The sequence below is a fragment of the Felis catus genome, chromosome D4 (genome assembly GCF_018350175.1).
Source record: "Felis catus isolate Fca126 chromosome D4, F.catus_Fca126_mat1.0, whole genome shotgun sequence".
Lineage (NCBI taxonomy): Eukaryota > Metazoa > Chordata > Mammalia > Carnivora > Felidae > Felis > Felis catus.
Genome location: NC_058380.1, coordinates 25926120 through 25954053, shown reverse-complemented (window position 1 = coordinate 25954053; position 27934 = coordinate 25926120). Strand labels below are relative to the sequence as shown.

Genomic DNA, 27934 nt, shown 5'->3' with positions numbered 1-27934 from the left:
CTTAGGGGGTCTGTTGTCTACTCCTTTATTTTACCCCCTTTACAACAATTCTCTGACTTGGTCGGAACACAGGAGGACTCTGTGCTGTGTCCATAAACCTAGAGCCCATTGCTTTTTTCGCAAAGAGTGAACCATCTGTGGCTGGACTAATGCTACATAGAAAGGGCCGGTCCCTCCACCCCTGGTCCAGGCCCCTCCACCTCTGAGGACAGCTGCTGCCTTGGTCTACTGGAGCCTCCCCTTCCTCTTGCCTCCTCCAGTCCATCCCCCATGCTGTGGCTGGAAAGCACTTTCCAAAATGCCACCTGTCTTCTTCCCCCATCACTACTTAAAACCAACTGAGGGTTCCATCTCTCCGCCTTACAGCCCAAACTTCTAGTCTATGCCTTGGCCTCAACTTACTTTGCGATTCTTCTCTTCTAGTCTCTTTCTCTAGTCTTGTGCCCTAACAATGGAGACAGAAATTGGTAGCCCCAGGCTCACCCTGGGCTGTCTTGTCTCTGCGTCTTGACTCCGTGTCTCTGCCCATGTCAACCTTTTCCTCAGTTTTTCCTATCTTTTGCTACTTACGGGTCACCTCCTCCAGGATGCCACCCCCGGCACTTCAGATTGGACTACATGTTTCTCCTCTCTGCTCACAAAAAACTCTTTAAAGGTCTTAATTACTGCCGTGTATTATAATGAGCTTTTCATTGATCTTTGTCCTCAACTAGATTATAAACCCTTTGAGCAGAAGCTTCCAGTCCTTCAAGAGTTTATTACTATTCAGAGCCTGGCATAAAGCTTGCATCCTCTGCAATAGGCCCAGGCAGGGCTGAGGCATTGCACTGCACCCTGACTGGTGCCCCCTGGAATTATGCAGCTCAGAGCAGGGCCAGGCTACATATGGACCACAGTGAAGATCCACACCTTTGAGCTCTAGCTCTTTTCTTCTAAAATCTACCAGTTAGTCCATAGGGCCCTAGGCAGTGAGGGACAATGGATAGACGCCTCTATGTTAGGAGTTGTCCAGGGGGCTGGTAGGATCCTGCACTGGAAGGGGAGGCTATGAGAATGAGGCATGGTATAGGAGTCATGACTTACGTCCTTCCCAAGCCTTCCTGATCACCTCCAGGTGTCGTCACTGCTCGGCTATTGGAGATCCAGAGATTTGATCCATCCACTAAAAATGTTTATATTGGAAACCTACTGTGTGCAATACTATGGGAAGCGCTAGCATTTATGTACCAGGCATCTTATTTCACCCTCACCATTACACCATCAAGTAAGTATCATAATCCCCACTCCTAAGGTGCAGAGGAATTCAGTGATCACAGGTCATACAGACAGGAAATGTAGTAGCATCAACACATAGTTAAAAATTAGTCAGGAAGGCCAGATCACAGGGATAATCAGAGGGTCCTCCAAGCGCATACCCTCTCCCATGCCTCTCCCCATCCAGACGTTCATGATCTTTCACACACTTCTGGAGAAAATGGGCGTCGGTGGTCTAAGGCCTCATAACACCTTTGTATTGGCCTTAGAAGTGGGTCTAGAACTCAGTTATCCAGCTGTTCTCCCAGACATTCAACAAGGTCTAGTCCTCCCCCCAGCTTAACCTAAAGGAACTGGAAGTTCTAATCAGTGCTGCCAGGTGGTGATGCCAGACCATGGACAAAGTGCAATTCCAATTCTCACGTGGCAGAAAACCCAATCTTCACTGGAATCAGGGGCCCAGGGAGAGAGAAGGCTCCCATGGGCCTGCAGGTCACCTCCTGGTAACCTGATAACAACAAAGCAGCTTATGGGTGGATGACCTGGAGAGGAGGAGCCAGAACCAGAACCCCCCTCCCAGTCACTTAGTCAGACTCTAGTGGTCCTGAACTGGAGGTGAAGTTTTGAGGTAGATCAACAACTTGGGCCAAGGGTGTCCCTTTGCTCTCAGACCTAATTTTATTGGGTCATCCAGAACACGGATGGAATTCACACATGGTGCCTTAAAGACAGAGCTTACCATCTGATCTTGTAAAAATTTGTTTTAAGAAGATGACCCTGGCAGTCATGGAGAGAATGATTTGCAGAAGGGCAAGACTTGAGTCAAGAAGGTGAATCAGGAAGAGGCTACCGCCATTGACTGGGGAAGTCAAGGGACTCTTCACACGGAACGTGTTGCCTCCCCAAGTATGCTCAACACCCAGACTAAGATTGTTGAGTTTTATTCCTGTGTGTAAGAGCTGAAGTGGAACGCAGGGTTGAAGAAGGATGCCAGATTCCATTGTGTCATCAAATTCCTGGGGAAAAGGATAAATAGTTCTGCCTGTTGCTTCAGTGTTTTGTCTCTAGGATGTAACACACCTGCATATTTAGAAACATCTGGGCCACTAAGATCTTCACTTTCAGTGCAACACTTCCCATCACTCAGCCCTGGACCTTGTTGGCCCCCAGATTCAACCTGGGATAGTCATTCTTTCACTCATTTATTCACCAAATATTTATTATGATGAATTATCTTAAGATGAGTGAACAAAATGGACTGTCATCGATGAAGCTTACGCTTTGTGGAAGAGACAGGTGACCAACAGCAACAACAAGGAAATATGTAGCATGTCTGGTAGTGATTAGGGCTTTGAAAAGAAGAAAGTCAGCAAAGAGGAGGGACAGCCAAGCGGGAGTAAGGACTGCAAGTTGATAAATGGTCAGGGAAAGTCTCCCAGAGGTGATGTTTTAGCAAGGATCTGAAGGAGATGAGAAGAACACTCTGGAAAGAGACTCACAAGTACAAAGGCTGTGGGAAGAGAGTGTATCTAGGGGAGTAATCTAGGAGAGAGATCAGGGAAACTGGGGCCAGCTAGAGCCGCAGTGGAAGGGGAAGAAAGCAGTGGGATTCTAGATATATTTTGAAGATAGAGTTGGCAAGTAGTTGGAAAAGGGATGTGAGTGAAGAGAGAAGTCATAGGACCCACAGATTTATTGAGATAGATTTGACCGCGGAAGGATCTAACAGTTCAGGGCTCTGTTCTGGACTTCTGGATGCGCTAAGTGTAAGATGGCAAACAGATATCCGAGTGGAGCTCCTTAGAAGATGGCTGGCCGTATAAGTCTGGAGTTCAGGAAAGAGGTCTCTACCAGAAATCAGATTTAGGAAAAGCTACCATTTGGATGGATTCCAAGCCTTAAGACTGGATGAGTCCCCCAAAGAGTGTATGCCTCCAGAGAGGGGAAAGGCTCAGATACTGAGCTCTGGGGCTTAACGATGGGAAGAAGGAAAAATCCACCTCTGAGGTGGGAGGAAAAGAGGAAGTCAAGTGCACAAAGTGTCTGAATAAGACAGGAGAGGCTTGCCAGGTGCTGCTAATGGCCAAGCAGGGTAACAACGGACAATGAGCAGCGCATTTATAGTGGTGATCTTGAAGGAGACGCAAGAGAAAGAGGGACAGCGGGGTTGGAGAGAGGGAGGGCAGCTCTTTCCAAGAGATCCCTGCGGAGAGATCATGCAAGGCCATGATGAGACAGACAGACAGGGGTGGGGGCTCCCCACGGGCTCACTTCTGCCACGTGGCTTTGGTTTTCTCAGGGCAATGAGAAGCAAGGCAGTGAACTAAGGGTGAGTTAAGGGGAGGAGGAGGTGGAGGCATGTGGAGAAAGGAAGGGAGGGAGAGAGGGAGAGTGAGGCTTGGGGGCAGCACCACGGAGGGGGTGCTCTGAGGTGCCTGGGCTGCGGAGCACTGGAGTGAGCTCACGTGGTTGTTTTGCCAAGAAAGGGGCAAAGACACTCTGAGTGTCTTTGGGGCAAGGGAGAGATGACTGTCAGTGATCATGGAATCAAAGTTAGACAACATGAGGGGAAAACAGAAAAGAAGAAAAAGGTGGGGTCCATGTTTTTGGTCTAAGAAGGTCAAAGGACTGTTGGCTGGCATCGGGGTAGCGGGGGGAGCAGAGAATGAGCTGGAAACAGGATCTGAGAGGGAGGTTCTTAAGATTAGGGAGAGGTTGGTCATGACCAGGCTAAGGAAATGTCCATGAGGGCAGGACGGCCGCAGGACGGAGGATGTGTTTCTCACAAAGGACCAAGCTTAGTAAGGATGAGCTGAGTATTTTTCCTAATCGGTGAGAACAGTCAATAAAGAGATCTTATTTTATTTCCAAGGTCTTTAAGAAGGAGGAGAGGGAAGGAGCCAGGGAGGGAGGGAAAGACAGAGACATTGGCAGCAAAACGCACCACTTAATCACATCATATTTCTGAAAGTAGAGCTTGAGAAAAAGTAACCAAGAAACCCGGCACCCTGTAGTTTCAGGGCTTCCCAAAGTCCTTCATCCATACCTCTAATAAAGAGCAGCAATTTGTCTGCATTTTGCAGACACACTCCATGTGCTGGCAGCCTCCCGCACCAGCCTGTGTGCAGGGATTAGGAGGAAGGCGGCATAACTCCTGCGCAGCTAAGCGGAGAAAACCCGCAGGCACGCTTGCTCTGTGTCTGCTGGAGGCTCTGGAATCAGCTCCACCTCGTAAAGGCTAAGCCTTGGCCAAATGAGGCCCAGACCTGGGTGTGGAGCAGGCACTCCATAAATAACTGGTGTTGACCAAAGGAAGGAAGCTGCCACTGCTCTGAATCCTAGTGGAGTGGGACTGAGCCCCAGGGTGTGCGTGCCTTCAGGCCAAGGTCAGACCACGCCTGACCCCACTTGGGTAAGGGAGGTCACAGGGCCAGGAGTCTGAAGCCCCAAGATTTTGTTCGCATTTCCATCCAGTCCACAAACATTTAGCCAACAACTATTAGGTGCTCGGCTTTTGGCTTTGGGCCAAGAACTGCGGGGTCTCGTGGAAATCAGTCGGTGGTACATGTTTACCAAAATGAGTAAGATACAACTGAATCCAGTGGAAAAGCAGGATTACAATTTGTGCTCACCTGTGGTCTATATTATTTTAGGTTTTTAAAAAGTATATTTTGGCTCTTCTGGTGAGAAGTCATTAGGAGAGCAGATGAGCGCTGAGTGTTTCCCCCACCAAAATCGTCTGACAAAATACCCATTACGTGGCCCACCAAACCACAAATGGAAGGTAATAAATAATATATAGTGTTGGTCAGAATGAGTATGAATGTGGGTTAATTACTACAGTGATAAAGGAAGTGAGGTAATTTATTTTTCGAAGAGTTAATGAAATGGATGTTTCACCTTCCAGTGCCTTCTTGTACATCTTGGCATTTCCTCTGTTCCAGAAACTGAATCCGAGTCTTATAGCAAAGCATTGGGAAAAAAAATCATTAAGGCTTCTGTACAAAATTTCAATTATTTTTAATCAATAAAGAAAAGGTAAATAGTGCTGTTTTATATTTTAAAGACTAGGGCTGTCTATTTTGAGTAAGTAAGCCATTATTTATTTTCCTTAACATAGCCTCAATAAAAGTTCACAAAATAGCATATATTGGGAAGAAAAGTAATACTGGTAGGTAAATTCATTCCTCTGATATTACGTGTTTTTCCTCAAAAGCTTTTGCAGAACTTTTTGCATGATAAAACAAGTGCTTGTTCTTTTTTTAGAACATTTGAAAAATGCAGAAAGTATAAAAAAGAAAATAAAATCATCTCTAATCCCACATCCCTTAATTATTAACATTCTGGTGCTTTTATTTTTTTATGTAAAAAATAAGTATTGGGACCACAATGCCTATAGAATACTTAATATTCTAAACTTTTTAATTAACATTGCATTGTGAGCACAAAACTTTATTTTATTCATCCTTGAATTTTTTTCCATCATTCAATGAATCATTCTGATATCATTGAGCATTTAGGTTTTTCTTTATTTTACTGTTTCATATTGCATAGATGGGGCCAACTTTGTATGCATAGCTTCCTCCCCATCTCTGTCATCATGCTATTGCCATTTTCCTATTCGGAACGACTTTTTTAACTACTATATTGTCTGACATGATTGCTAGCATATGGGTGAGCTACTAAATAGCCTGTTTGGTATCCAGCCAGATGAGAGAAACTCCAGGTTCATTCATAGGTTTGTAAATTGGTTCTCCACCATTTTCTAGGCATTCACAATATCTGTAAGTATTCGTATCTTTCACTTTTTAAAGGTAAACCTCTTATGTCCAGTTCATGTCTTATTCCATTAGCTAGAACTTCCAGAACGTGATAAAATCATAGCAACAATGTAGGCATTCTTATGGTGTTTCAGAGATTAACGGGAAAACTGAAATTTCACCATTAAGTCTGATGGTAACAGTTGGTGTAAGATGTAGCATCTTTTTTCTTCATACCCATGTTCACAGCAGTATTGTTCATAACAACCAAGACATGGAAATGTCTAAGTGTCCATCGATGGATCAATAAATAAAGAAGTTGTGACATACATATATCTATACATCCACACATCCACCTACACAGTGGAATATTATTCGTTAAAAAAGAGGAAATCCTACCATTTGCAACAGCACGGATGGACCTTGAAAGCATTATGCAAAGTGAAATAAGTCAGAAAGAGAAATTCAAACACTGTGGGATCTCACTTACATATGAATCTTTTTTTTTTAATTTTTTTGATGTTTTTATTTATTTTTGAGACAGAGAGAGACAGAGCATGAGCAGGGGAGGGGCACAGAGAGAGGGAGACACAGAATCTGAAGCAGGTTCCAGGCTCTGAGCTGTCAGCACAGAGCCTGATGTGGGATTTGAACTCACGAATTGTGAGATCATGACCTGAGCTGAAGCCAGACGCCCAACCGACTGAGCCACCCAGGTGCCCATACATATGAACCTTAAAACAAAACAAAACAAAACAAAACAAAACAAAACAAAATAAAACACCAAACTCCTAGAAAAAGATCAGATTTATGGTGACCAGAGGTGAGGGAAGGGGTGATTGGAGGAAGGTGGTCACCAGGTACAAACTTCCAATTGTAGGACTATTAAGTACCAGGGACGTAAGGTACAGTGTGATGACTATACCAGATCCTAAGAGTTGTCCTCACACGGAGAAATCATTCGTTTTCTTTTCTTTTTATTGTATCTATATGACGAGATGGATGTGAGCTGAACCTCGTGTGGGAATCATTTCACCACGTATGTAAATAAAACCATCATGTGCATGCCTTAAATTTATACAGGGAGGTATGTCAATTATTTCTCAATAAAACTGGGGGGAAATGAGCATAAATATATAGTATCTTTGTCACACAAAGGAGGTATTCTTTTTTTTCTTAGTCTACCAATTTTTAGCAGATAGGGTACTTAATTTTGTCAACACTCAGACCAAATGGAGATAACCAAACAAATTTTATTTTGTGACTTAGGCCTAGTCCCTCATTCTGAGCTTATCACAGTAGCATGGGGGGTATTCTTTTATGATTAGGTTGCAAAAAAAGGTTATCTGAAGTTTTATCTTTCTGTCTAAAAGCCCTCTCCACTCCCTGGACAAAATTCCTTGCTGCAAAGTCTCCCTCCGACACCTCGGGTTTTGCTGACATTATTCAAGTCCTGTACGATTCCAGGCACAGTTTCTAAACACTTTCCGTGCGTCTCGAAACAACCCTATGATGGAGACCTTATTGTTATTTCCATCTTACGCACGAGGAAACGTAAGCGCCGAGAAGCGAAACCACTGTTCGGGTTCGGCGAGTGGCAGAATTAGGACCCGGACCCCAGACGGCCTGACCCCACAGTGTGCTCATGGCCACCACAGCCAGATCCCTGGCTGCAATCACAGTTTTATCACCTGCCACCCAGGTGACCGTGGGCAAGTCGCTGAACTTCTCTCAGAGACGGTTTCCTCCTCTGTGAAGTGAGAGTAACAGTAGAAGCAACAATCCGGACCTAGCAGCGTTGATGCAAAACACTGTGTCTGGCGTGAGGTAGACATACAATGAAATGACAGCTTACGTTTCTTATTATGACTTTTATTTACTTAACGAATATATATTAGAGAATGCCTCTCTGCCAGACACGATTCTGGGTATTTGGGAAACAGCACTGCCCTCACGGAACTTCAGTTACAGTATATCCAAAGTGATTTAAGATTAGATTATGCTACATTACACTCTGCGACGGCCTCCCAGTCCGTTGTCTGCACTTCTGAAGTTTGAAACGTTCTGAAAACCCAAAGGTAAGCTCATTTGGTACTAAGACCTGACCTGAACTGCTGGGAGATCCTTTGGAGACTTTACTGATTCCAGTTAGCATAACCACTTCTTCATATTCACTGCAGAAATATCATCGAATGCGACTACGAAGAGCTCGCCCAGGGCCCACTGGAGGGGGTATTTAGCACTCCCTACAGCTACCATGTTGCATTTTGAAAATCCAAAGTGTCTCCAAATCCAAAGCATCAGCTCCAGGGGTTTTGGATAAAAGGTGTGGTTCTGTGTAATCTATAATGCTATTAGTTTATGCTAGAAACGAATCACATAACACTCTAGTGTGATCTAACAGTGCGATCAATTTGTTCTCTCAATTGGAATGCAAGTCACTTGAAGGCCCTGACTTTTCGTGCTCATCACACTGTCTCCTACAGTAACTGACATGCTCCCAAGTCCCTAGTGGCTTCTTGGTGATCATTTTACTCAAATTAATTATCTCCAAGAGCGTCCTCCTTGATCCAAGACATTTCAGTCCCCTGCAGGGCTACTTTCCTCAGATGAAAACATCAACATAGCCATCACTTTCCAGCCATCATGGGGCGAACGGGCTGGGCAGACCATTGGAAGGGCTGCCCTTGACTTGCATTTCCCTGTACCTAGAGATGATTTCCTATCTCAAATCAAGTGTTTGGCCTTAAATACCTGAAAAGAAGTCGCTTTACCAGTAAAAACACGTCGGCACATCTTAACGATTTTTCTTTCACCATAAGGCTAACTCAAAACGTTTTTGGCGAAGAGCACAACTATGGCATTTGCTCAAACGGTATGGAACTATGTTTCTTTGACGTTTTTGCTCAAAGATGGCCCCAAGATGTGATGGGATCTTTGGCACAAGGCACAAGACACTAATTCCTGTCTCACACTTCAACCACGAGGGCTTCCTTATGTTTCTGGAGCTGTTTCATCTTGTCAATTGTTTTGAGTTCTATGTTAGATTACAATGTGCTGGCATTGCAGGAGGAGATCGCAAAACTGCCACAAGCAGCTTCCAGAAACCAGAAATAAGAACAACGACTTACATCACCTTGCCATATATTTCAAAGCACTTTCACATATATGATTTCTGAAAAATTTCCCCTCAGCTGACTTCCCCAGGTCAGCCTTAGGTTGCCATTACCCACACAGGTATCTTCATCAGTGGCGTGGAGGACAACGACCTTGCACGATTTTATGATTTGATTATTATAAAGGAAGAGAGGGGACAGCTGGGATTTTCAGCCAAGCCAGCGTGTCACCTTTTGATTTCTGTAGGTTTCTTGTTATCGCTCCCTGAACCCACAGGGCAGACGCCAGAAAAATAATTCAGTAGTTCTGGCTCTTGATGGACACACCCTTCTTTGATGGGAAAAAGCTCACTGTTCCAAAGGCTGCTTTGGCTGTCTTTCAGAGTCAGGCTAGTGTCACCGACAGAATGTAGCTTTAGCACACTACATCTCGCAGTGCAGGGCCATGCACACAGGAACACTGAATACACTTATTGTGATGATTGACAATGATGACGGGGCAGGTACTCAATAGTTGCTGATGGAAAAATGATGGCAGCTAACGTAAATGGCAACACCACCCTAAAAGCTCCTCTTGAAAAGGTACGTAGATCCATGCAAACTCCCAGATAAAATGTCTGGAGTAGGAAATTATGTGTCTTTGAGTTGTGTAAGTCTTTCGGAAGGCAAGTGTGCCTGGAACAGTGGGGAGGAACGTGTAAGTAGTTGTTCTGGGTCTTCTCTGCCAAAGGAATACCACTGACCCAAGGAGAGAAGACCAAGGCCATACCCACTATGGGGAATAGAATTTATTGTCTGTGTAAGGAAGCCACTGCCATTAGTCTAACCACCAGTGTTCTGGTGGGAGCTAGACCAGTTACATAATTTGCAGAGCCTAGGGCTAAATGAAATGCAGGCCCTTTGTCCATAAATCAAGTATTCCAAAATGTTGACAGCACAGCACCAAACCAATCATGGAGCCCTTGTATGGAGAGTCTGTGTGAAGGTCCGGTCGACTTCCCGGAAGCTGACCCTGAGTATGTGCAATGGTGTATGTAAGTAATCTTATGGTTGTCCTTCCTGTTCCCTGTACTTGGTAGGCTCCTGGAGTCCTAGAAAGCTCTGAAGGTAGGCAGAACTAATCACAAGAGGAGGAAGGATGAAGCCAAGTGTTACATTGGCTCCACATGAAATACATCCCTCAATTAGAAACGGATAGTGAGCAAGAGAACGCGAGGGATTCCTAGGTGCTTGAGGCTAAATGTTGGCCTTGCTAATCAAGGGAAAAGGTGACATTGGGGTTAACTTCATGTGATGGGACACAAAGTCGTTACCTCCATGTAAGCAGAGGCTCGGTGAAGAACTAGGAACACTTTGGGGCTCAGGAATAATTATCCTGGGAGGCAGACCCCAGGGCCCCCAGGACCTGCAAGCACGGACACGTGCTGTCAGTGGCAGAGTCACATATCTGCCACTTTAAATTTATTTGGACTTGATTTAGTTCCCCTTATAGGTAGGATGAATACAGGATGCCCAGTTAAATTTGAATTTCAGACAAACACGAAATAATATTTTGTGTAAGCATTTCCCAAGTACTGCATGGGATGTAATTATACAAAAAACAAAAATCACTTGTTGTTTATCTGAAATTCAAACTTAACTGGGCATCTTGTATTTATTTACCAAATCTGGCAACATTACTGTGGATGGGTTCTTGATAGGTTCCCCCTCCATATTTTACCAAGTTCTGTATGAAAATGCCAGCTTCTCCCAGCTGAGCTCAAATTTGGGAGAGGTAACAGTATAACACCACGGACAGAAGAGGCCATGGTGATGCCACAAGCTGCCCGCGTGGAAGAGAAATCCAAACGAACTAAGCTGTGGAGACGTCTGTGTGCATATCCTCACCTGGGCTTCTCCTTCAATTTCAACTCCCCCTGTACTCTAGAATCACCGGGGGTGGGGGTGGGGGTGGGGGTGGGGGTTAAAAACATCAATGCCTGGGGCGCCTGGGTGGCTCAGTCAGTTAAGCTTCCAACTCTTGATTTCTGCTCAGGTCATTATCTTATGGTTTGTAAATTCAAGCCCCATGTCAGGCTCTGTGCTGACAGCAGGGAGACTGCTTGGGATTCTCTCTCTCTCCCCCCCTCTCTTTCTGCCCCTCCCCTGTTCACATGCTCTCTCTCTCTCTCTCTCTCCCTCTGTCTCTCTCTCTCAAAATAAATAAACATTTAAAAAACATCAACACCAAGGTCTTGTCCCCTAGACAGCCTAACTTAATTGGTCTGGGAGGCCCGCTAGGCAGGGCGAGTTTTAAAGCTCCCCAGATGAGAACCATTGCATTAAAACCTCAGTGGGTCACCTAATTTGGTTTATCAAGGGAAGTCACTGTTAGACCCCAAATATATATGTATCCTCCAAATCCAAGGGTAAGAAATGGGTTGGATGTTCACTTTAATATCTACAGGCATGACTGGGCTTTCTTTCTTTCTTTCTTTTTTTCTTTCTTTCTTTCTTTCTTTCTTTCTTTCTTTCTTTCTATTTCACATAAAGCACTAAAAGCATGAAGTTAGGTATCCAATCCCAGTTGTTCTCAGACCTGGGTGCACATCACATTCCCTGTGAGATGATAAACCCCTGGAAGTTGTGTCTCCTGTCTCCGTATCCCTTTAAAATGCCCAGCAGCGCTGGGTGGATGTCAAACACTTACATACTGAATTGACATTGGGATCATCAATACAGCATCTCAAAGCCTATACCCAGGGATCGGTGAAACCCACCATTTGAAGTTAAAGGAGCACAAGAGAGGTAACGAGAATACAGGACATCAAGGTCACCGAATCCATGGTCAGAAGCTCAGCGTGACAGGAAGATGTTAACTTTGTATTTCCAAAACAACGGTGTTTTCTGGACACAGCAACAAATGCAGTTTCTGAATCCTTTGGCATTGATTTCGGCCTTACTATGAAGGATACGGCACAAATTCTGATTTCTGAGATGGCAAAAGACGCTCGCGTTTGAGCTAAAATATCTTGCTTTCTCAGAAGCTTATGTTACTTTGAGTTCGGGACCTGCACCTACTCTCCCATTCACAAGAAAAGAGAACCATGAGATTGTGTGAAGTGGGCTTCTGTCCTGGGAGCACCTGTGCTGACCACACATTCTGTTTCACACCCTTTGCCTGGCCTGGGCCCTGGGGTCATTTCTTCCCTCTTACAGTAGCAGGAGGTTCTGCAGGAATGGTTAACAGTGTAGACAGAAGGCCCAGATTGAATTCTGGTCGCGACAATTATTAGTTCTATGACTTCAGGAAAGTCGCAAAGCCTCCTTGGCCCTCAGCTTCCATATTCGAAAAAGGAACATCATATAAATACTAAAGCTAAGAGACTTCTTTCTTATTGGCGGTGAACACACGCACACACACACGTACACACTCAATCATCGGTGGACAGACGTACAGACTATCATAAATACTAAAGCCAAGATTAGGGAGAAAAAGTGAACAGAACTCAATGTTAACAAGGATACTGAGAGGCATTCTTAAACGTTGCTTTTTTTTTCCCTTAAAACGTATGTTGTGAGTGCAAATTAGCCAATAGGGTATTTCAGAAAGTAAACTGTTAATGGATTATAAGGGTCTTAAAAATATTAAAAACCTCATGAGAAATGTTACGTCTGACATCAGTGCTAAGGGGAACAAAAACCGAGATGGACAAAGATACCCATTATGCTGCTATTTTTAATAATGAAATTGGAATTTTTAAAATGTCCAATACTAGGAAATGATTAAATAAATTATGGTTTATTCACAGGAGAAATATTACAGACCCATGAACACATTAATTTATAAGAAATGTTAATTCATGGGGCGCCTGGGTGGCGCAGTCGGTTAAGCGTCCGACTTCAGCCAGGTCACGATCTCGCGGTCCGTGAGTTCGAGCCCCGCGTCGGGCTCTGGGCTGATGGCTCAGAGCCTGGAGCCTGTTTCCGATTCTGTGTCTCCCTCTCTCTCTGCCCCTCCCCCGTTCATGCTCTGTCTCTCTCTGTCCCAAAAATAAATAAACGTTGAAAAAAAAAAAAAAAACCAAAAAAAAAAAAAGAAATGTTAATTCCATAAAGAAACTTTCATAGTAAACTGTGAACCTCATAGTAAACATAGTAAACCTCTAATAGGAAATAAAAATATTTATATGCAATATTATTTCAACTAGGTAACAATTACATACATAGAAAGGTACTTGGGAGAAAAAGGTAAAATATTTCTGGGTTGGCAGCCTTACAGGAAATTTTTATTTCTTTCTTTGTACTTTATATATTTGTTGAAAACACATTACCAGTGTAATTTTTTAAATCTCTTAGGAAAAGAAGCAAACACAGAATAAGGGCACCAGAATTAGTTCATTACCACTGGATGGTTCTTTAAAAACTTTATCTTCTAGTGCTGGAAAAAGCTTTGGGGATTCAATTGCTCCTACTTGAAACAGGGTACGTGCATATTTGCAGGAGACTCTACCTTAATTCTAGCACCTTCTTTCTCTCTTGATCACGAAGAACAGCTCAAAGAAGGATGAAAACAAAACAACCCAAAAAAACCCTTGGGCTGCTCAGTAAAGCAAGACAGGGAGGAAGAAGTGGAACAGAAAGCCCCTATCTGGCTCCGGCTTCTCAGATCTACTCATTTGGGGATTGTGTCTGTGGCACTTCCGACCAACATTTCTGAAGTTTAAACACTCCTAAGGACCCCATAAAACCCTGCCTGATGACATGGTGTATAACCTTCCAGGCACAGGACACTACACAAGAGCATGAAGGTAACTGGGGATGGGCAGGGACTCAGTGAGGCTTGAGCCCAGGGGGGGCATGAAGGCTGCACAGGGCGAGTTGGAAAAGGGGAGGAAGGCCAGATGACAATGGGCCCTGAATGGCACACAGTCTCCTAGCCAGCAGCTGTTGCCAGTCACTCTTGAGTTTCCGTGTTCACCATAATCTTACACGAAACCCCTAAAGTCTTAAATCTAACTGCGTGCGGGCTTGGTGATGAGTGTCCACCGTAGGGTGAGTGTTCCCTAAACCACTCCTGTTCTGGAGCAGTGACAGCCATAGCGCAGCTTTGCCCCCCGATGTTGTTGATGGCATGTTCCAAAAACTTGCTTGTGTTTTCCCCTCTGGTAGATGAGAAACAAAACACTCAGATTCAGTGAGAAAAAAACATTCTTGCTATCTGTTGTGGGTAGGCAGGTGGCCATCCAGGAGTTCCTGAGGCAAAAGAAAAATGCAGGTCCTAGTGGAGAGGATTAAACTACCCCATCCGTCAAAGGCAAAGAGAGAGTCACAAATCCATGAACACTCCCAGAAGGTGTCTGATGGCTCCCACCATCTGTCTTGGAATGTCAGAGAGATGCGTGTGCAGGTCTTTGAGACACGCTTACGATCACAGCTTCTTCTTACACCCCATGTGCAAATGGGAGGACACCTCCGGTAGGGCCAACAGAATGAATATGTAACAAGTCAGACCCCGAGAAGAACATGAGAACAAAACTGGTTTACAAAATTGCTCAATTTATAGGAAACAAAGCCATTCTAAGCCGTTGGGTGGCACGTCCTAGGGCAGAAATCCCATTCGGGAGGGGGGATCCATGGAGTGAACTTGCCCTCAGATGTACTTTGACCATTACATTGTTTACAAAGAAAAAAACTCTACATGATCTGCCAAGCACTTTAAAAATTGAGACATTTTATACAAAAATACTGATCTCGGGCTTCTCTTTAAAAAAATGAAATGGACAATCCCACAGAATGCTCCACGCTTTATCAGCAGAAAGAAAGAAGGACCCTCCTTTGGACCGGCCATGAAATGTCCCCAGGAGCCCAATGCACTGATTTATATATTTTCCTCGCTCTCAGTTTGCAGCCCTCAAATCACAGATCACACAAGTAAATATAATAACTAAATATCTCACTCTTCTCCAGCACGTAGAAGAGACAGACATTTTCTTTCTTCCCTCTCTTTGAACTTTGCTAGCCAAAAAAAAAAAGAAAAAAAAATCACCCAATTAAAAAGAATTGTTTTATTCTTTTTAAAGAAACAAAAATCATATTGAGTTAGAAATACACCGGGGACAATTCTACTTTGGGGGAGGGGTTACTAATGAGTCCATCTGAGCTCTCTTTGGAATGGATAAGAGAATTCATCTGTTTGGAAGGGTAGGGTGGTAAGAGATTTGTCTCACTAGAAAATCATCCCCTGAAGCCTGAAGCTCCATAACTGCAAGCAGAATTAGGGGGAAGAAGCAGATCTATGGAAATACAAAATTTCCCTGTCATAAAAATAAATCCTCAAAGATAAATTTTTAGCTTCAACATAGAATGAAGTTATAGCTTTTTGACAAATGATGTTCTGGGTTGTCATGACAACCGGGCCCCGGTAGAGGTGTGTGTAAAGAGGCCTGCCCATAAATCAGAGCATTTGAGGAAGGGGTTAAAACAAACATTTCTAGACTATTCCCAAGATTTAGTGCCAAAAATGTAATTATAGACATTTGTATCAGTCTGCCATAAAGCATGACAGCTCCAATTTTGCAAAATGTTAATTAAAAAAAATCTATTAAACCCACGTCCCTCTGAGAGAAATTAATATCACACCTAAGGTTGGGAGTCAGGCAACTCAGAGGCTGTGAAAATTGGACGGCCAAGGAGAAAGGGAGGCTTAAAAGCAGACTAATCCATGAGCAGTTTAGTTAAGAGTTTGGGCTAGATTCTGACCCTCGGGAGAAGTACCAAGGGCCAGACGTCGTCCTCGGAGGCTTTCCAGAAGCCTGAGACAGCACAAAAAGTAATCAACGATTTGGAGACAGAATTAGAAAGGAAAAGCTGATAGATGGAGGTTAGCTCACCTGCAAATACAAGGATGAAGCACCAAAGAATCATTCAATGCGGGAGGATGTAAACAGCAAGCGGTAACCATTAGCAACTTCCAGCGAAGGGAGGAACGATGAGAATTGTGAAAATCGGACATCAGAAAAATGCTTCCTAAGGTAAAGGTCATGATATTTTATGACAGGGGTCACAAATCAGAGGCCTGCAGGCTACACTGAGTCAAGGGACAAAGGCTGTCTGGCCCGTACGATGTTCTTTTAAAAATGTACGGTCTTTGCCAACTTTTAAAATTCATGAGACTGCACATGAAACTCTGGCTTCTTCTCTTTAAAATGATGACCCAGTGATTAGGCCTGGGGCACCTGGGTAGCTCAGTTGGTTGCGAAACTGACTTTGGCTCAGGTCATGATCTCACGGTTTGTGAGTTTGAGCCCCACATCAGGCACTCGGCTGTCAGCACAGAGCACACTTTGGATCCTCTGTCCCCTTCTCTCTCTCCCTCTGCCCCTCCTCCACTTGTGTTCTCTCTCTCTCTCTCTCTCTTAACAATAAAAAAATAATTTAAAAAAATTTTAAAGACCTGGGTTTGAATTTTAAAATAAAATAAAATAAAATAAAATAAAATAAAATAAAATAATGACTCAGTGATAGGCCTGGATTCCCACATGGACAACTGGAGCCGGGTTCACAGAACAGAAGCTCTTGAGGACGAGGGGTTTGCCTAGTTCAACCCTGTGTCCTCAGCACCACAGCACAGGGCATAGAGTACCCAACACCTTCCGAGTTGAATGAATGATGACTTCATTAAATACCTGGCTGAATGAATGAATGAGCAGCTGCTGCCCTCTTTAAACAAGGACACACTTCCAGGAGGCTCCCCTACCCAGAGCGTTGCCTGCCTGGACGCTAAAGACAGTTGAGTTTTCCACTCTGCTCTGTGCAGTAAGTTTTCTTTAGTTGAGACACCATGTTGCCTCTTGACGTGAATTCCCCATAGAACCCACTCTAATGGCCATATATGCGGGCCACTGAAGCAAACTGACACTGCAGTCATATTCTTTAAGGATATTAAAGAATAGTTAAAAAAAAAAAAAAAGAAGAAGGTCTTCCTTTAAAGGTTTGGCACCCTCGTTCATCCTGCAGGTAGAAAGCTCTACCAAAGGACTTGCCGAAGTCTCTTCCCTTGCTTGAACAAAGCAGGTACTTCTTACAGGCCTGAGCAAACACGGAACCTTTTCTAAGTGCTAGTATGACTAAAGGCCATGTGATTGGTCTCTTTTACCTTCATGGCCAGAGATTTAAACTTTTTTGTTTTTATTAAAAAAAATTTTTTTTTAGGTCTATTTATTTCGAGAGAGGCAGCAAGCAGGGTAGGGGCAGCGAGAGAGGGGACAGAGAATCCCAAGTAGGCTCTGTGCTAACAGCACAACGTGGGGCCCGAGCTCACGAACCAATGAGATCGTGACCTGAGCCGAAATCAAGAGTCAGACACTTAACTGACTGAGCCACCCAGGTGTCCCGAAAATTAATCTTACAAGAGGGAATGAGGACATAGCGACATAGGAAGAAGGCTGTGCGAAGACAGGCAGGGACTGGAGTGGAATGTCTACAAGCCCAGCAGCCACCAGAAGCTAGGAGAGGCCTGGAACGGATTTTCCCTCAGGCTCTCCAGAAGGAACCAATCCTGCCACCACTTCTGGCCTCCACACTCTGAAAGGATACATTTCTGTTGTTTTCGGCCACCAAGTTTGTGGTCCATTTGTTAACAGCAGCTCTGGGAAGCTAGTGCGTCAAAATCCTCCAGGTTGACATACTAAAGAAGTCCCCAGAAAACTTAGCCTGTTCTGTTCACGGGGCGGGGGTGGCGGAGGGAGGACTGGGCTGCATTCAGGACCCTAACACTTTGCTGACCTTCCTCACCTCAGAGGCTCCCTTTTTCTGATCAAGCCTGAGGCCTCAGCTTTGTCCAGAAACATTCTCACGTTGCAATAGAAGTGAACTCAACTAAGAATTATAGATATTTCATTCTTTCCTCAAAAGCACATGAGTCCTCAAACAGGAATGGTGTGTGGCCCAGTGCCTTGGATAGATGATCAAATACAGCCCAACACTCTTACGGGACTATAGGTAAAAAGGTGTCGCTGCCATGTGGGCAGCTCTGGGGAAGCTTCTAGACGGGAGGCAGGAGCACAGCTGGACTTTGGAAAGGTACTCCAGTAATGATAATCCTCACAATGTTATTATTTATGGAGCACCTACAACATGTCCCAGGCTGTCCTGCCCACTTGCTATACTTTTCCCCTTAAATTCTCCCAGTCACCCCACAAGGTAGCTAACTGCTGCCCTTGTGTCCCTGAGGAATCAGGGACTTAGAGAGTGAAGTGCAAAGTCCAAGGTCACGCGTGGGAGGACTCAGAGGGTCAAACTAGGTGTGGTGAGCAAGTTGGGGAAGCACGGAGGTGGTGGGGAGGCATGGTAGAAAAGATGGGCTGGAGGAAGAATGTTCTGGGAGCTTGAAACCCCATCCGGCGAGCGGGGACTGGATCTACGTAGCTACGTGAGCTGCCAGAGCAGAACGAGCCCAGGACCGACCAGCTCAAGTCTGTATTTTGGGAGGGAAATGACTCACAAAGTTGGCAAGCGTGGTGAGAAAGGTGAAGCCGGTCTGCCCCTCTCAAATACAGGCGGCCTGAAGGAAGGCAGCAGGGTGGGAGTGCGGAACCCCTGGCAGGCTTGGGAGATTTCAGGGAGAGAGACGTGGTGGCTTAATTTCAGGACGGCACACAAGAAGCAAAGGCAAGGAAGGTGTCCTGGCTCGGCTGGAGGTTTGGAAGGACCGGCGAGGTGTGAGCCACAGCACAGGACACAGGGCAAGGGCTGTGTGGGCAGACATGGCGGATTCAGTTAAAAAAAACTGATCTTGGGGTGTCTGGGTGGCTCAGTTGGTTAAGCGTCCAACTTCGGCTTAGGTCATGGTATCACGGTTTGTGAGTTCAAGCCCCATGTCGGGCTCTGCACTGACAGGTCAGAGCTTGGAGCCTGCTTAAGATTTTCTCTCTCTCTCACTCTCTCTCTCTCAAAAGTAAATAAATAAACATAAAAGTAAAACTGATCTTTTTTGTCTCTGGGACCCTCAAACTCCAGGGATGTTCCTCAGAAGATGATTCGGTAGCTTCTGCCTTTTCTCCCCACCTGCTGGATTTCTCTCAAGGGGAACAAGTTGAAGCTCAGAGGGTGTATTTTTCAAATTTTTCCCAACGTTTATATTCAAGAGAGAGAGACAGAGACAGAGAGAGAGAGACAGAGTGTGAACAGGGGAGGGGCAGAGAGAATGGGAGACACAGAATTTGAAACAGGCTCCAAGCTCTGAGCTGTCAGCACAGAGCCTGACATGGGGCTCGAACTCACAAATAGTGAAATCATGACCTGAGCCTAAGTTGGTCGCCTAACCGACTGAGCCACCCAGGCACCCCCAGAAGGTGTATCTTTATTTATTTTTTTTTCCAACGTTTTTTTTTTTTTTTATTTTTTTATTTTTGGGACAGAGAGAGACAGAGCATGAACGGGGGAGGGGCAGAGAGAGAGGGAGACACAGAATCGGAAACAGGCTCCAGGCTCCGAGCCATCAGCCCAGAGCCTGACGCGGGGCTCGAATTCACGGACCACGAGATCGTGACCTGGCTGAAGTCGGACGCTTAACCGACTGCGCCACCCAGGCGCCCCAGAAGGTGTATCTTTAAATGAAATACACGAACAGTTTTAAACTCTCCAAAGGAAACTGTGCACTCTAGGTGTGAATCATGCAAGATGTATAAACCACTACCTATTTCCCAGAAAGATCCACCTCACCAGCAGCAGGGCGGCCATGTCTTGTAGGCCCAGAACTCAGCATTGCAGCACAGGGCATCCCCAAGCTCCGCCCACATCTCAGATGTGAAATCCGCAAATTCAGTAAAGGGAAAGAACTTAGAGCGGGGAGCTGCCTCCAGCTTTGGGTTGCCCAGGCTGAGCTGTCTAGAACATTGCTGGTTCCAGAGCTCCTTCCTAGCTCCTAACCACCTGCCCTTCCTCGTCCAGAGAGCCATGCCATCCTAGAGAAAAGATGAGCTGGGAGTGGGGTCCAACACACAATTAGTCAGGGTCTGAGATAATCTGAATTCTGCACATCGATCTCATGAAATAACATCTGAGAAGAGTCAGTAGGCACTGGACTTGACTGGAATCAGAAGATCAGGGTTCGAATTCTGATTTGATATGTGGTTCTCATTACCACTTGGCTTGGGTAAACCCACCACTCTGGAGGTAGGCTGTACTAGGCTCTGTTGGGTCCACCACCGTCCCTGCCAGGGTCTCCTTCCTGGAGGGACTGCCCTTAAACTACTGGAGCCTATTTTTGCCTCTTTTGACCCTCATCCAATGGCTGGTGGGTGCAAGAATATGAAAGCCCAGCTCTCAGATTTCTGGGGTGCAACTTACACTCCAGAGTTCTCCTTCCAAGAAACTAGGCCTGAAATCATCTTCCTGCTTAGCCAACCATTCCCAGTCCTGCCTTGTCCACTCCCTCCCCAGGGTGCCCTGGAGCGCACCCTTAATAAATCCTTCCTCTGTGAATCTTCATCTGTGTCTGCTTCCAGGAAGCCTGGCCGCAGACCAGCATCTGCTCAACGATGCTGTGGAGGAACCGTATCTTGAGAGCGATGAGCAGAACATCCAGCAGAAGGGTCACAAAAGGCAAAATTTGGCAAAAGACATGTTTAGTTTGGCTCACAGAGGCTGTAAAAAATGTGAGGGGTCTTGCCAGCATGTAAAAACTGGGAAATGTCACAGAAAAACCCAGATCTCCCCTGGTTTTGCAAAATCGGATTTGGTGGCTCTGAGCCTGTGGTCTGACACAGCAAAGAGGTGGGGCGACCGGGGGGTGGGGTGGGGTGGGTGCTCTACCAGTGCACGAGCCAGTCCCCACCAGGCCACCTACCCGCCTACTCCTACATGACCTATCTAGGTCTCTGTAGCCACTGGAGCGGCCAAACCATGGTCGAGCACCCCGAAAGTACTCGGCAAAGCCTGTTCAACCTGAACAAGACATCATCTTTCTTGAAAGCAACTGAACCGTGGGAGAGCAGGGGTGGTGAAGAACCGATAAGCAGATGCATGGCTCCCATCCACCGTGAGCGCTTTCCTCTGACCTGGTGAGGTGTGGACGTGCGCTGCCATGATCGCTCTCCTGAAAGAAGGCGAACCAGGAAGGAGAGCTGCCATGACAGGAAATTCGAGGGCGAACACAAAAGGAAAGGAAAGGAAAGGAAATCACTTGCGGTTTGAGCATGCAGGCGAGAAAAACAAAAACAGATTTTGGTTTCAGATGCCGTTTCGCGTTTTGCCATAAATAAAGGGACGGCTACAGCTCAAAAGTGGCATTTTAAACAGTTCAAAATGTTGACCTGCCCGGTCTGTGTACTTCTTTTTTTGTTTGTTTTATTTTGTTTTACAGGATGATCATAGTCGAAGCCTTTTAAACCAAGATAACTGGTAGTAAGTGGCTTTAGGGAAGCAGGGGTTCCCTTGAGCACTGGAACTCAACCATCCAGGTGAGCGTCTAGGTCACTGTCATTTATAGGGAGATGGGAAGTAGTGCCTAGCAAGTGCATCGGTTAAGTGGAGGTCAGATGAGGCAGCACCTCTTGTCCAAGAGCATAGTTGACCAACGGCCGCACTATACCCTGAAGCCCACAGGTGCTCTGAAACCCATTCCCTCACTTGCACACGGTCCACACTCCCCATGGGCTGCTCCAGTACCAACGACTGGGTGTCGGACCGCATACTGAGGAAGACCCAACCTGGGAGCCAAGGAGCTCCTCTGATGACTGACTTGGCTCCACGACTCCCCAGAAGCCCTGCCCACACTTCTGTAGGGCGAAGGGAGCCTGGGGCGCTGGACCTAACTTCCTTCCCTCGCTCACATGAGGTGTACTCGCACTGCGGCCTGCTGCCCCCACAGCCTTCCCCAGTTCCTTTCCCATCTTCTCTCACACAAGAATTTCTCCTGATTCGAATCCTGGCAGCTTCAATCCCATCTTGGCATCTGCCTCTCAGAGGACACGTTCCGCATTTGAAAATTCCTCCTGCCTATATTCGGCAAAATCTGTCAACTCTACCCAATGATCGAGGCTCTCAACTTCTGTGTGGTTACATGAATCTGAAGAAGCAAGTACTTACAATGAGAACTGAAAATGAGCAGGCTTTAAGGAACTGGATTAGGAGTTAAGAGAAAGAGGAAACGAAAAAGCAGGAAGAGGAAGAGCAGGGAGGAGAAGAAGGAGGAGACAAGTTTTTTTCACTTATTCCATTTTGACAACTTTCCACAAAGGAAATGGGCAGGGAGGTGCCCTGAACCACCACCTGCTCCCACCTCCAGGAAAAACTCTCAGAGACGTTCTGTGCTACCTATCCTGCTCCAGAATGCCATCTGTTAAACTATTTGGGGATCAGATGTGCAGTGCCTTAGAACACTGCTGGCCAGGAAGCCCTTTGTGGCCACAGTGGAGACCGCAAGACTCTCATTCTCAATACCTCAAACCCCAACATCTCCAATTGTCATTTGGTGGAAAAGCAGGGAAAGGGAAGTACACTGCCTGTATGAGATACATAAAACGTGCCTTACAACCAAGAAAAGAAAGAACACAGCCACACACACACACACACACACACACACACACACACCGGCACTCTTACTCTGCTAAGAGGGTTAATGTTAAAAGGAAACCTTCAGGCTGGGTATTTCATAATTCACAGCAAAATAGAAAAGAGAGACAAAATCAGCAGCATCGTTTATAAGCCCTGGAAAATGGAAGTTTCCAAGCTGTCATAAATAAGGATGGAAGCATTTGCCAAGTCAGAAATTTTGCCAAGTTTGAAATCCACTCAATCCTTACATCTTGGAGCTCAGAACGGAACACCAACCTTTTGGGATTTGTAATCATTTCTTCTCCGCGAAACTTCTTGCTATTTATAAAGAAGTAAAAACAAAAAGCAAAAAATACAATATGGAAAGTTTTTAAAAGGAGCTGGTTGGGAACATTACAGCACGGTGCGCATTGGGAAGGCAATAATGGTACAGATGGTGTATGTACTGGGATTAAATTCCTATTTAATCAAACAGGGCTTAAAGTATGCAATATTCTGTGTGTGTGTGTGTGTGTGTGTGTGTGTGTGTGAAAGAAAGACAGAGAATTATTGTGTCTTTCCTTGCTGGTACCTCTCTCTCTCTCTCTCTCTCTCTCTCTCTCACACACACACACACACACACACATGCACACACACACACAAGCACACCATGTCTTTACTATGCAAATACTTCACCCAACTGATTCTACATTTTTAATGTGTGAAAAACAAAGAGAGGTCAAAGCATGTTTCCGCGTGTATTTGGCTTGTGCGGAAAGGGCACTACGGAAAAAGTAGAGAGTAATTATTTTTAATATAAAAGGGAAAGGGGGCACCTGAGTGGCTTAGTCAGTTGAGCATTCGACTCCTGATTTCAGCTCAGGTCATGATCGCACATTTCATGAGTGGGAGCCCCACATCCGGCTCTAGGCTAACAGTGAGGAGCCTGCTTGGGACTCTCTCTCCCTCTCTCTGCCCCTCCCCTACTCATGCAATCACAGCATCAGTATTATAGATGTTACCATCACACCACAGCCCGTGAGGCCAAAGATGGCGTCTGTTCTGCTTATTGTGGTAGATCCTCCCGTGCTAGGCTCATGGTCTGACCTACAACTGACGCAATAAATATATACCAGATTTGGAATAGACCCGATGTAAGATGAAGCAAGATAATGAAAAATTTAGTCTACATTTCAGTTGGGGTCATGTCAAGGAAAAAGAACTCAGTGCTAGTGGTTTAAATGAAGAGATGTGGGCACAATGTAGAGAGGTGTGGGCAAGTTAAAGGGACAGACAAGAGACGTTAAGACCCTGGAGACGGATCACAGTGGGAAGGCTTTCCCCTCCACAAGGATAGAGGGGAGCAAATGGAGAAAAGATGGAGCCTGTCCGGCAGGACTGCAGATGCGCAGGGATGAGCCCTGGTAGGGACGGACCTCGCCGTGTGGAACAGGGAAGATACACCCCTGCCCCTCCCCTCCACCCGACACCTGCTAGTCACCCCGCTGGTCAAATGCTCAGGGGAGCCGGCACACCACCACCCCAGGGAGTAGAACATGGCATGCGATTTCAGTGTTTACCGAAGGAGGGTGAGGGACAGGCAACTCCCCCCCTCCCCTAATCCAGGAGCCTAAGTAAACAGAGAGAAAATCCTTCAAGGGAGTAATCTTTGTAAAGACTGAAGCATCCCAGTAGTTCATGTAAGCCTTAGTTCATGTAAAAACTCAGGGCTCCTGCATGGCTCAAGTCAGTTAAGCATCTGACTCTTGACTTCAGTTCAGGTCATGATCTCTTGGTTCTCGAGATCGAGCCCAGAGTCGGGCTCTGCACCGACAGTGCAGAGCCTGCTTGAGATTCTCTCTCCCTCTCTCTCTGCCCCTCCCTGCTTGTGTTCTTTCTCTCCAAATAAATAAATATTTTTAAATTAAAAAAAAAAAAGAAAAAAACCTGAGAGCACCCCCAAAGGCAAAGCAGTGCTGGTGACTCTACTTCTCACCCCGGCTCAAATGTCTTTAGTGAAATGGCATGAACTTACCTGAAGCCTGATGCTAATCTTTAAATCAAGCAGCCACGGCCCACATTTTTATTTAGCAATTCAGCACGACTAAACACCATACAATGAGAATTATTAAAAAGAAATGAAAAGGTGTCAAGCACACAAGAGGTCTTTCCTTTCCTCCTGGGAAACACAATCAATATTTTAAAAGAAGTGGCTGGAGAGGGGGGAGGACTTACTGTTCATTAGTTTATGATTGCACAGAGATTTTAATTCAGTACACACAGGCCCCGGGGGTCTTGTGCCATGTGGCAGGGGGCTTGACCAAATGACCGGGAAATTAGCGCATGCCCTTAGCAGTGTCTTTCAGTCACTGGCTGCCAGATGAGATATTTGGGGACCGGAACATCCACAAGACTGAGCTACTCAGACGCTGTTCTGCCTCGCTGTGTTTCAGAGGCTAGAAGCCGCTCGGGCCTCTTCTGCCACTTGTTCCAATGTCTGGATGCTCTACCTGGAGGTGGCAGGATGCTGCGTCCTCAGACAAGCTCCCCTGCCTCACCCCCACCTCCACCCCCACTGAGGTGGATTCCCTCGCTGTTACTCATCGCAGAGTCAGGACTGCTCCAAATGAGCCGTGAGCACTCCGGTGCGAGAGCCATGAGAAAATGCATCTCGGAACAGTCAAAATCAATAAATCCGTCCTCGGTTACAATGGATGAAACAAACATGCGCTGGGCTTGCACTGGCTGATCAGCAAGGAACCCCTGCTTGATGCAACTTCTCTGTTTCATAAAGTAATATTTAGAAAACGTGTGCAACTCCCTATTGTGCCACACAGTTCTAAGTCGAGATTTGCGCAGGCTTTGTTAGTCGAACATTTAAATAGCAGGAGGCTTACTGGCGTGGCAGGTGCCTTCACGATGTCATGGGTTAACCTTACAATTCTGCTTTTCCATGATAATAATCTCTACTCAACCTCTAGCTCCGGTAGGAGTGACCGCTGGGCACTTGCAGGGCCCCGAGGGTGCCCCAGCACCTCGCTGGCCTCACCCCAGCCCCGGCGCTGCCCAAGGGTCCATACAGGGTAATCGTTTCAAGTTCCAGATCTGGAACCAGCCTGGCGGAGTTCAAATCCTGGTGTTACCACTCGTTAGCTGGGTAACCTGCAGCAAGCCCCTCAATCCTGCTGTTCCTCAGTTTCCTAACGTTTAAAATGGGAGAAATATTAGCATTGGCCTCACGGGGCCATTGAGAGGATCACGAATCAATCCATGTGGCACTTAACCCAGTACTTGGCACACAGGGAGAAACCGATACTGGCTCACGAGTACTACCATTTAGATACTGGGGTCAATGTCACTTTACAACGTGGAACACAACAGCAACAGCAAAAATGCCTTAAATCAAGTGCTGGTTAAGATTTCAGCACCACTTATTTAAGATGATTTAATAAGAAAAAAAGCCCAGATGACAAAATATTTTTGAAGAAATGAAATTGTATTTCTTCCAACATGAAGTAACTCCAACCAGGCCAATCATGCATTCCTGCTAGAGCTCCTACGAGAAACTACCTCAGGAAGTAGACAAGCGTAATCTTGTTTGTAACTCATTGCATGCAAACCCTTGTCTCCAAGGCTTAAGGGAACTCAGAACCGATCCTTTCTTTCACACAGTCTCTCAGCCACTTCATTTCCAAAGATTTGCAAATGGATAATTGAAAGTTAACGTTAACGTAGACCCCGTTCAAATGATCCAAAATTCTGAATTAACAAAGTAAGAGGCAGACCATATTGGGGTATGATCTTCAACGTTTTTTCTTCCAGAATCGTCAAACAATAGACCGTCACTCCAACTCACCGAACTATCATAATATAGGTCCAAACAAATTGTACTCTCTTATTTTATCAAAATAAAATCTGGAAAAAATACATGTGCAAGAACTGCCTGGGCAGAGTGAAGCCTCTAGGAGGAGAATCACTGTGACTCTGGAGACAGATTCACAGCCTGGACCACATCCAGAATGACCCATTGAGTGAAGTTCCCTTCCACTGGACTCCATTATTTTGCGCCCACACAATCGCCATATGGCCAACACATACAGATGAGTTGGGATTCCGGGGCACGTACTGAGGGATACTGAGCATAACTGAACACCCAAGTCCATCAAAATATTTTTATTAGTGACACCAAGTGCCGCCCACATCAGAGCCCGGTGGGTGGGGGCTATTAACATTATCATCTCCGGGCGCCTGGGTGGCGCAGTCGGTTAAGTGTCCGACTCTTGACTTCAGCTCAGGTCAAGATCTCACAGCTCATGAATTCGAGCCCTACCTAGGGCTCTGGGCTGACAGCATGGAGTCTGCTTGGAATTCTCTCTCTCCCTCTCTCTTTGCCCCTCTCCCCTGCTCATACTCTGACTCTCTCAAAATAAAAAAATAAACTTAAAAAAAGTTTTATCAGCCCGTGAGGAACAGAGCCATGAAATATCTTTCCCAAGGTCAGAGAGCTTGTGAGTGTAACTGGGATTCAAATCTGCACAGCCTGGGTTCATTGCCTACTGCCTCAAATTATTACACAACCTCCGAATCCCCAATGAGACCTGTTTAGAAGGGTATTTAGAAAAAGTACACGTCACCAGCACTAACCAGGCTCTCAGAAGAGGTCAGTGTACTTGGGTTGATGAGACATCAAGTCACACTGGATTGGTTTTTCCAGTCCCCAAGTCTTCAGTGCACAGCAAAACCCATTAAAGGTCACCAGAAGGTGAAAGCAGACTCAAACGAATCCGAGCTGGGGTCCTACAGACCTTCCCTTTTGGTCCTATCCTAAAAGGGAAACATGAAAAAGAGACGATCCAGGGGATGGAGGCAAGAGGACTGTGAGCTGTGGCCACCACGCTCACAGCTGTGGTTGGATGGCGTTGTACCTCTCTGTGCACTTGGCTTCCTCTCTGTTGCCTCCATGAAGGCACAAGCCATCGTATTCATCTGGCTACAAAGTCATCGAGAATGGAGGGACGGAGCACTGAGTGTGTCCCCTTGCTGGGACCTGGGCCATTCCAAGTTCTTAAAATACCAAAGGGCTTTCCCACAGAATGTAGGTTGTTTTTTTCCTTCTTTCATTCCCTTGAACTTTGTTTGTTTGTTTTCGAGGATTGCCTCTTAGCCAATGAAAACATATCCAATGCAAGAATCAGTACACAGTAAATGTATAATTCACATTGATGGGAATTTTAAAAGTCCCTTTTGAGGGACAGGAGATGTATTCCAGGATCTATATAGTGGGTC

At 45.7% G+C, this 27934-nt stretch overlaps 1 protein-coding gene across 4 annotated transcripts in view; it reads right to left on the bottom strand.

The window, feature by feature from the left end:
- Window positions 1-27934, bottom strand: part of NTRK2 (neurotrophic receptor tyrosine kinase 2) — a 335632-nt gene that overhangs the window by 171772 nt on the left and 135926 nt on the right. The window lies entirely within an intron of this gene.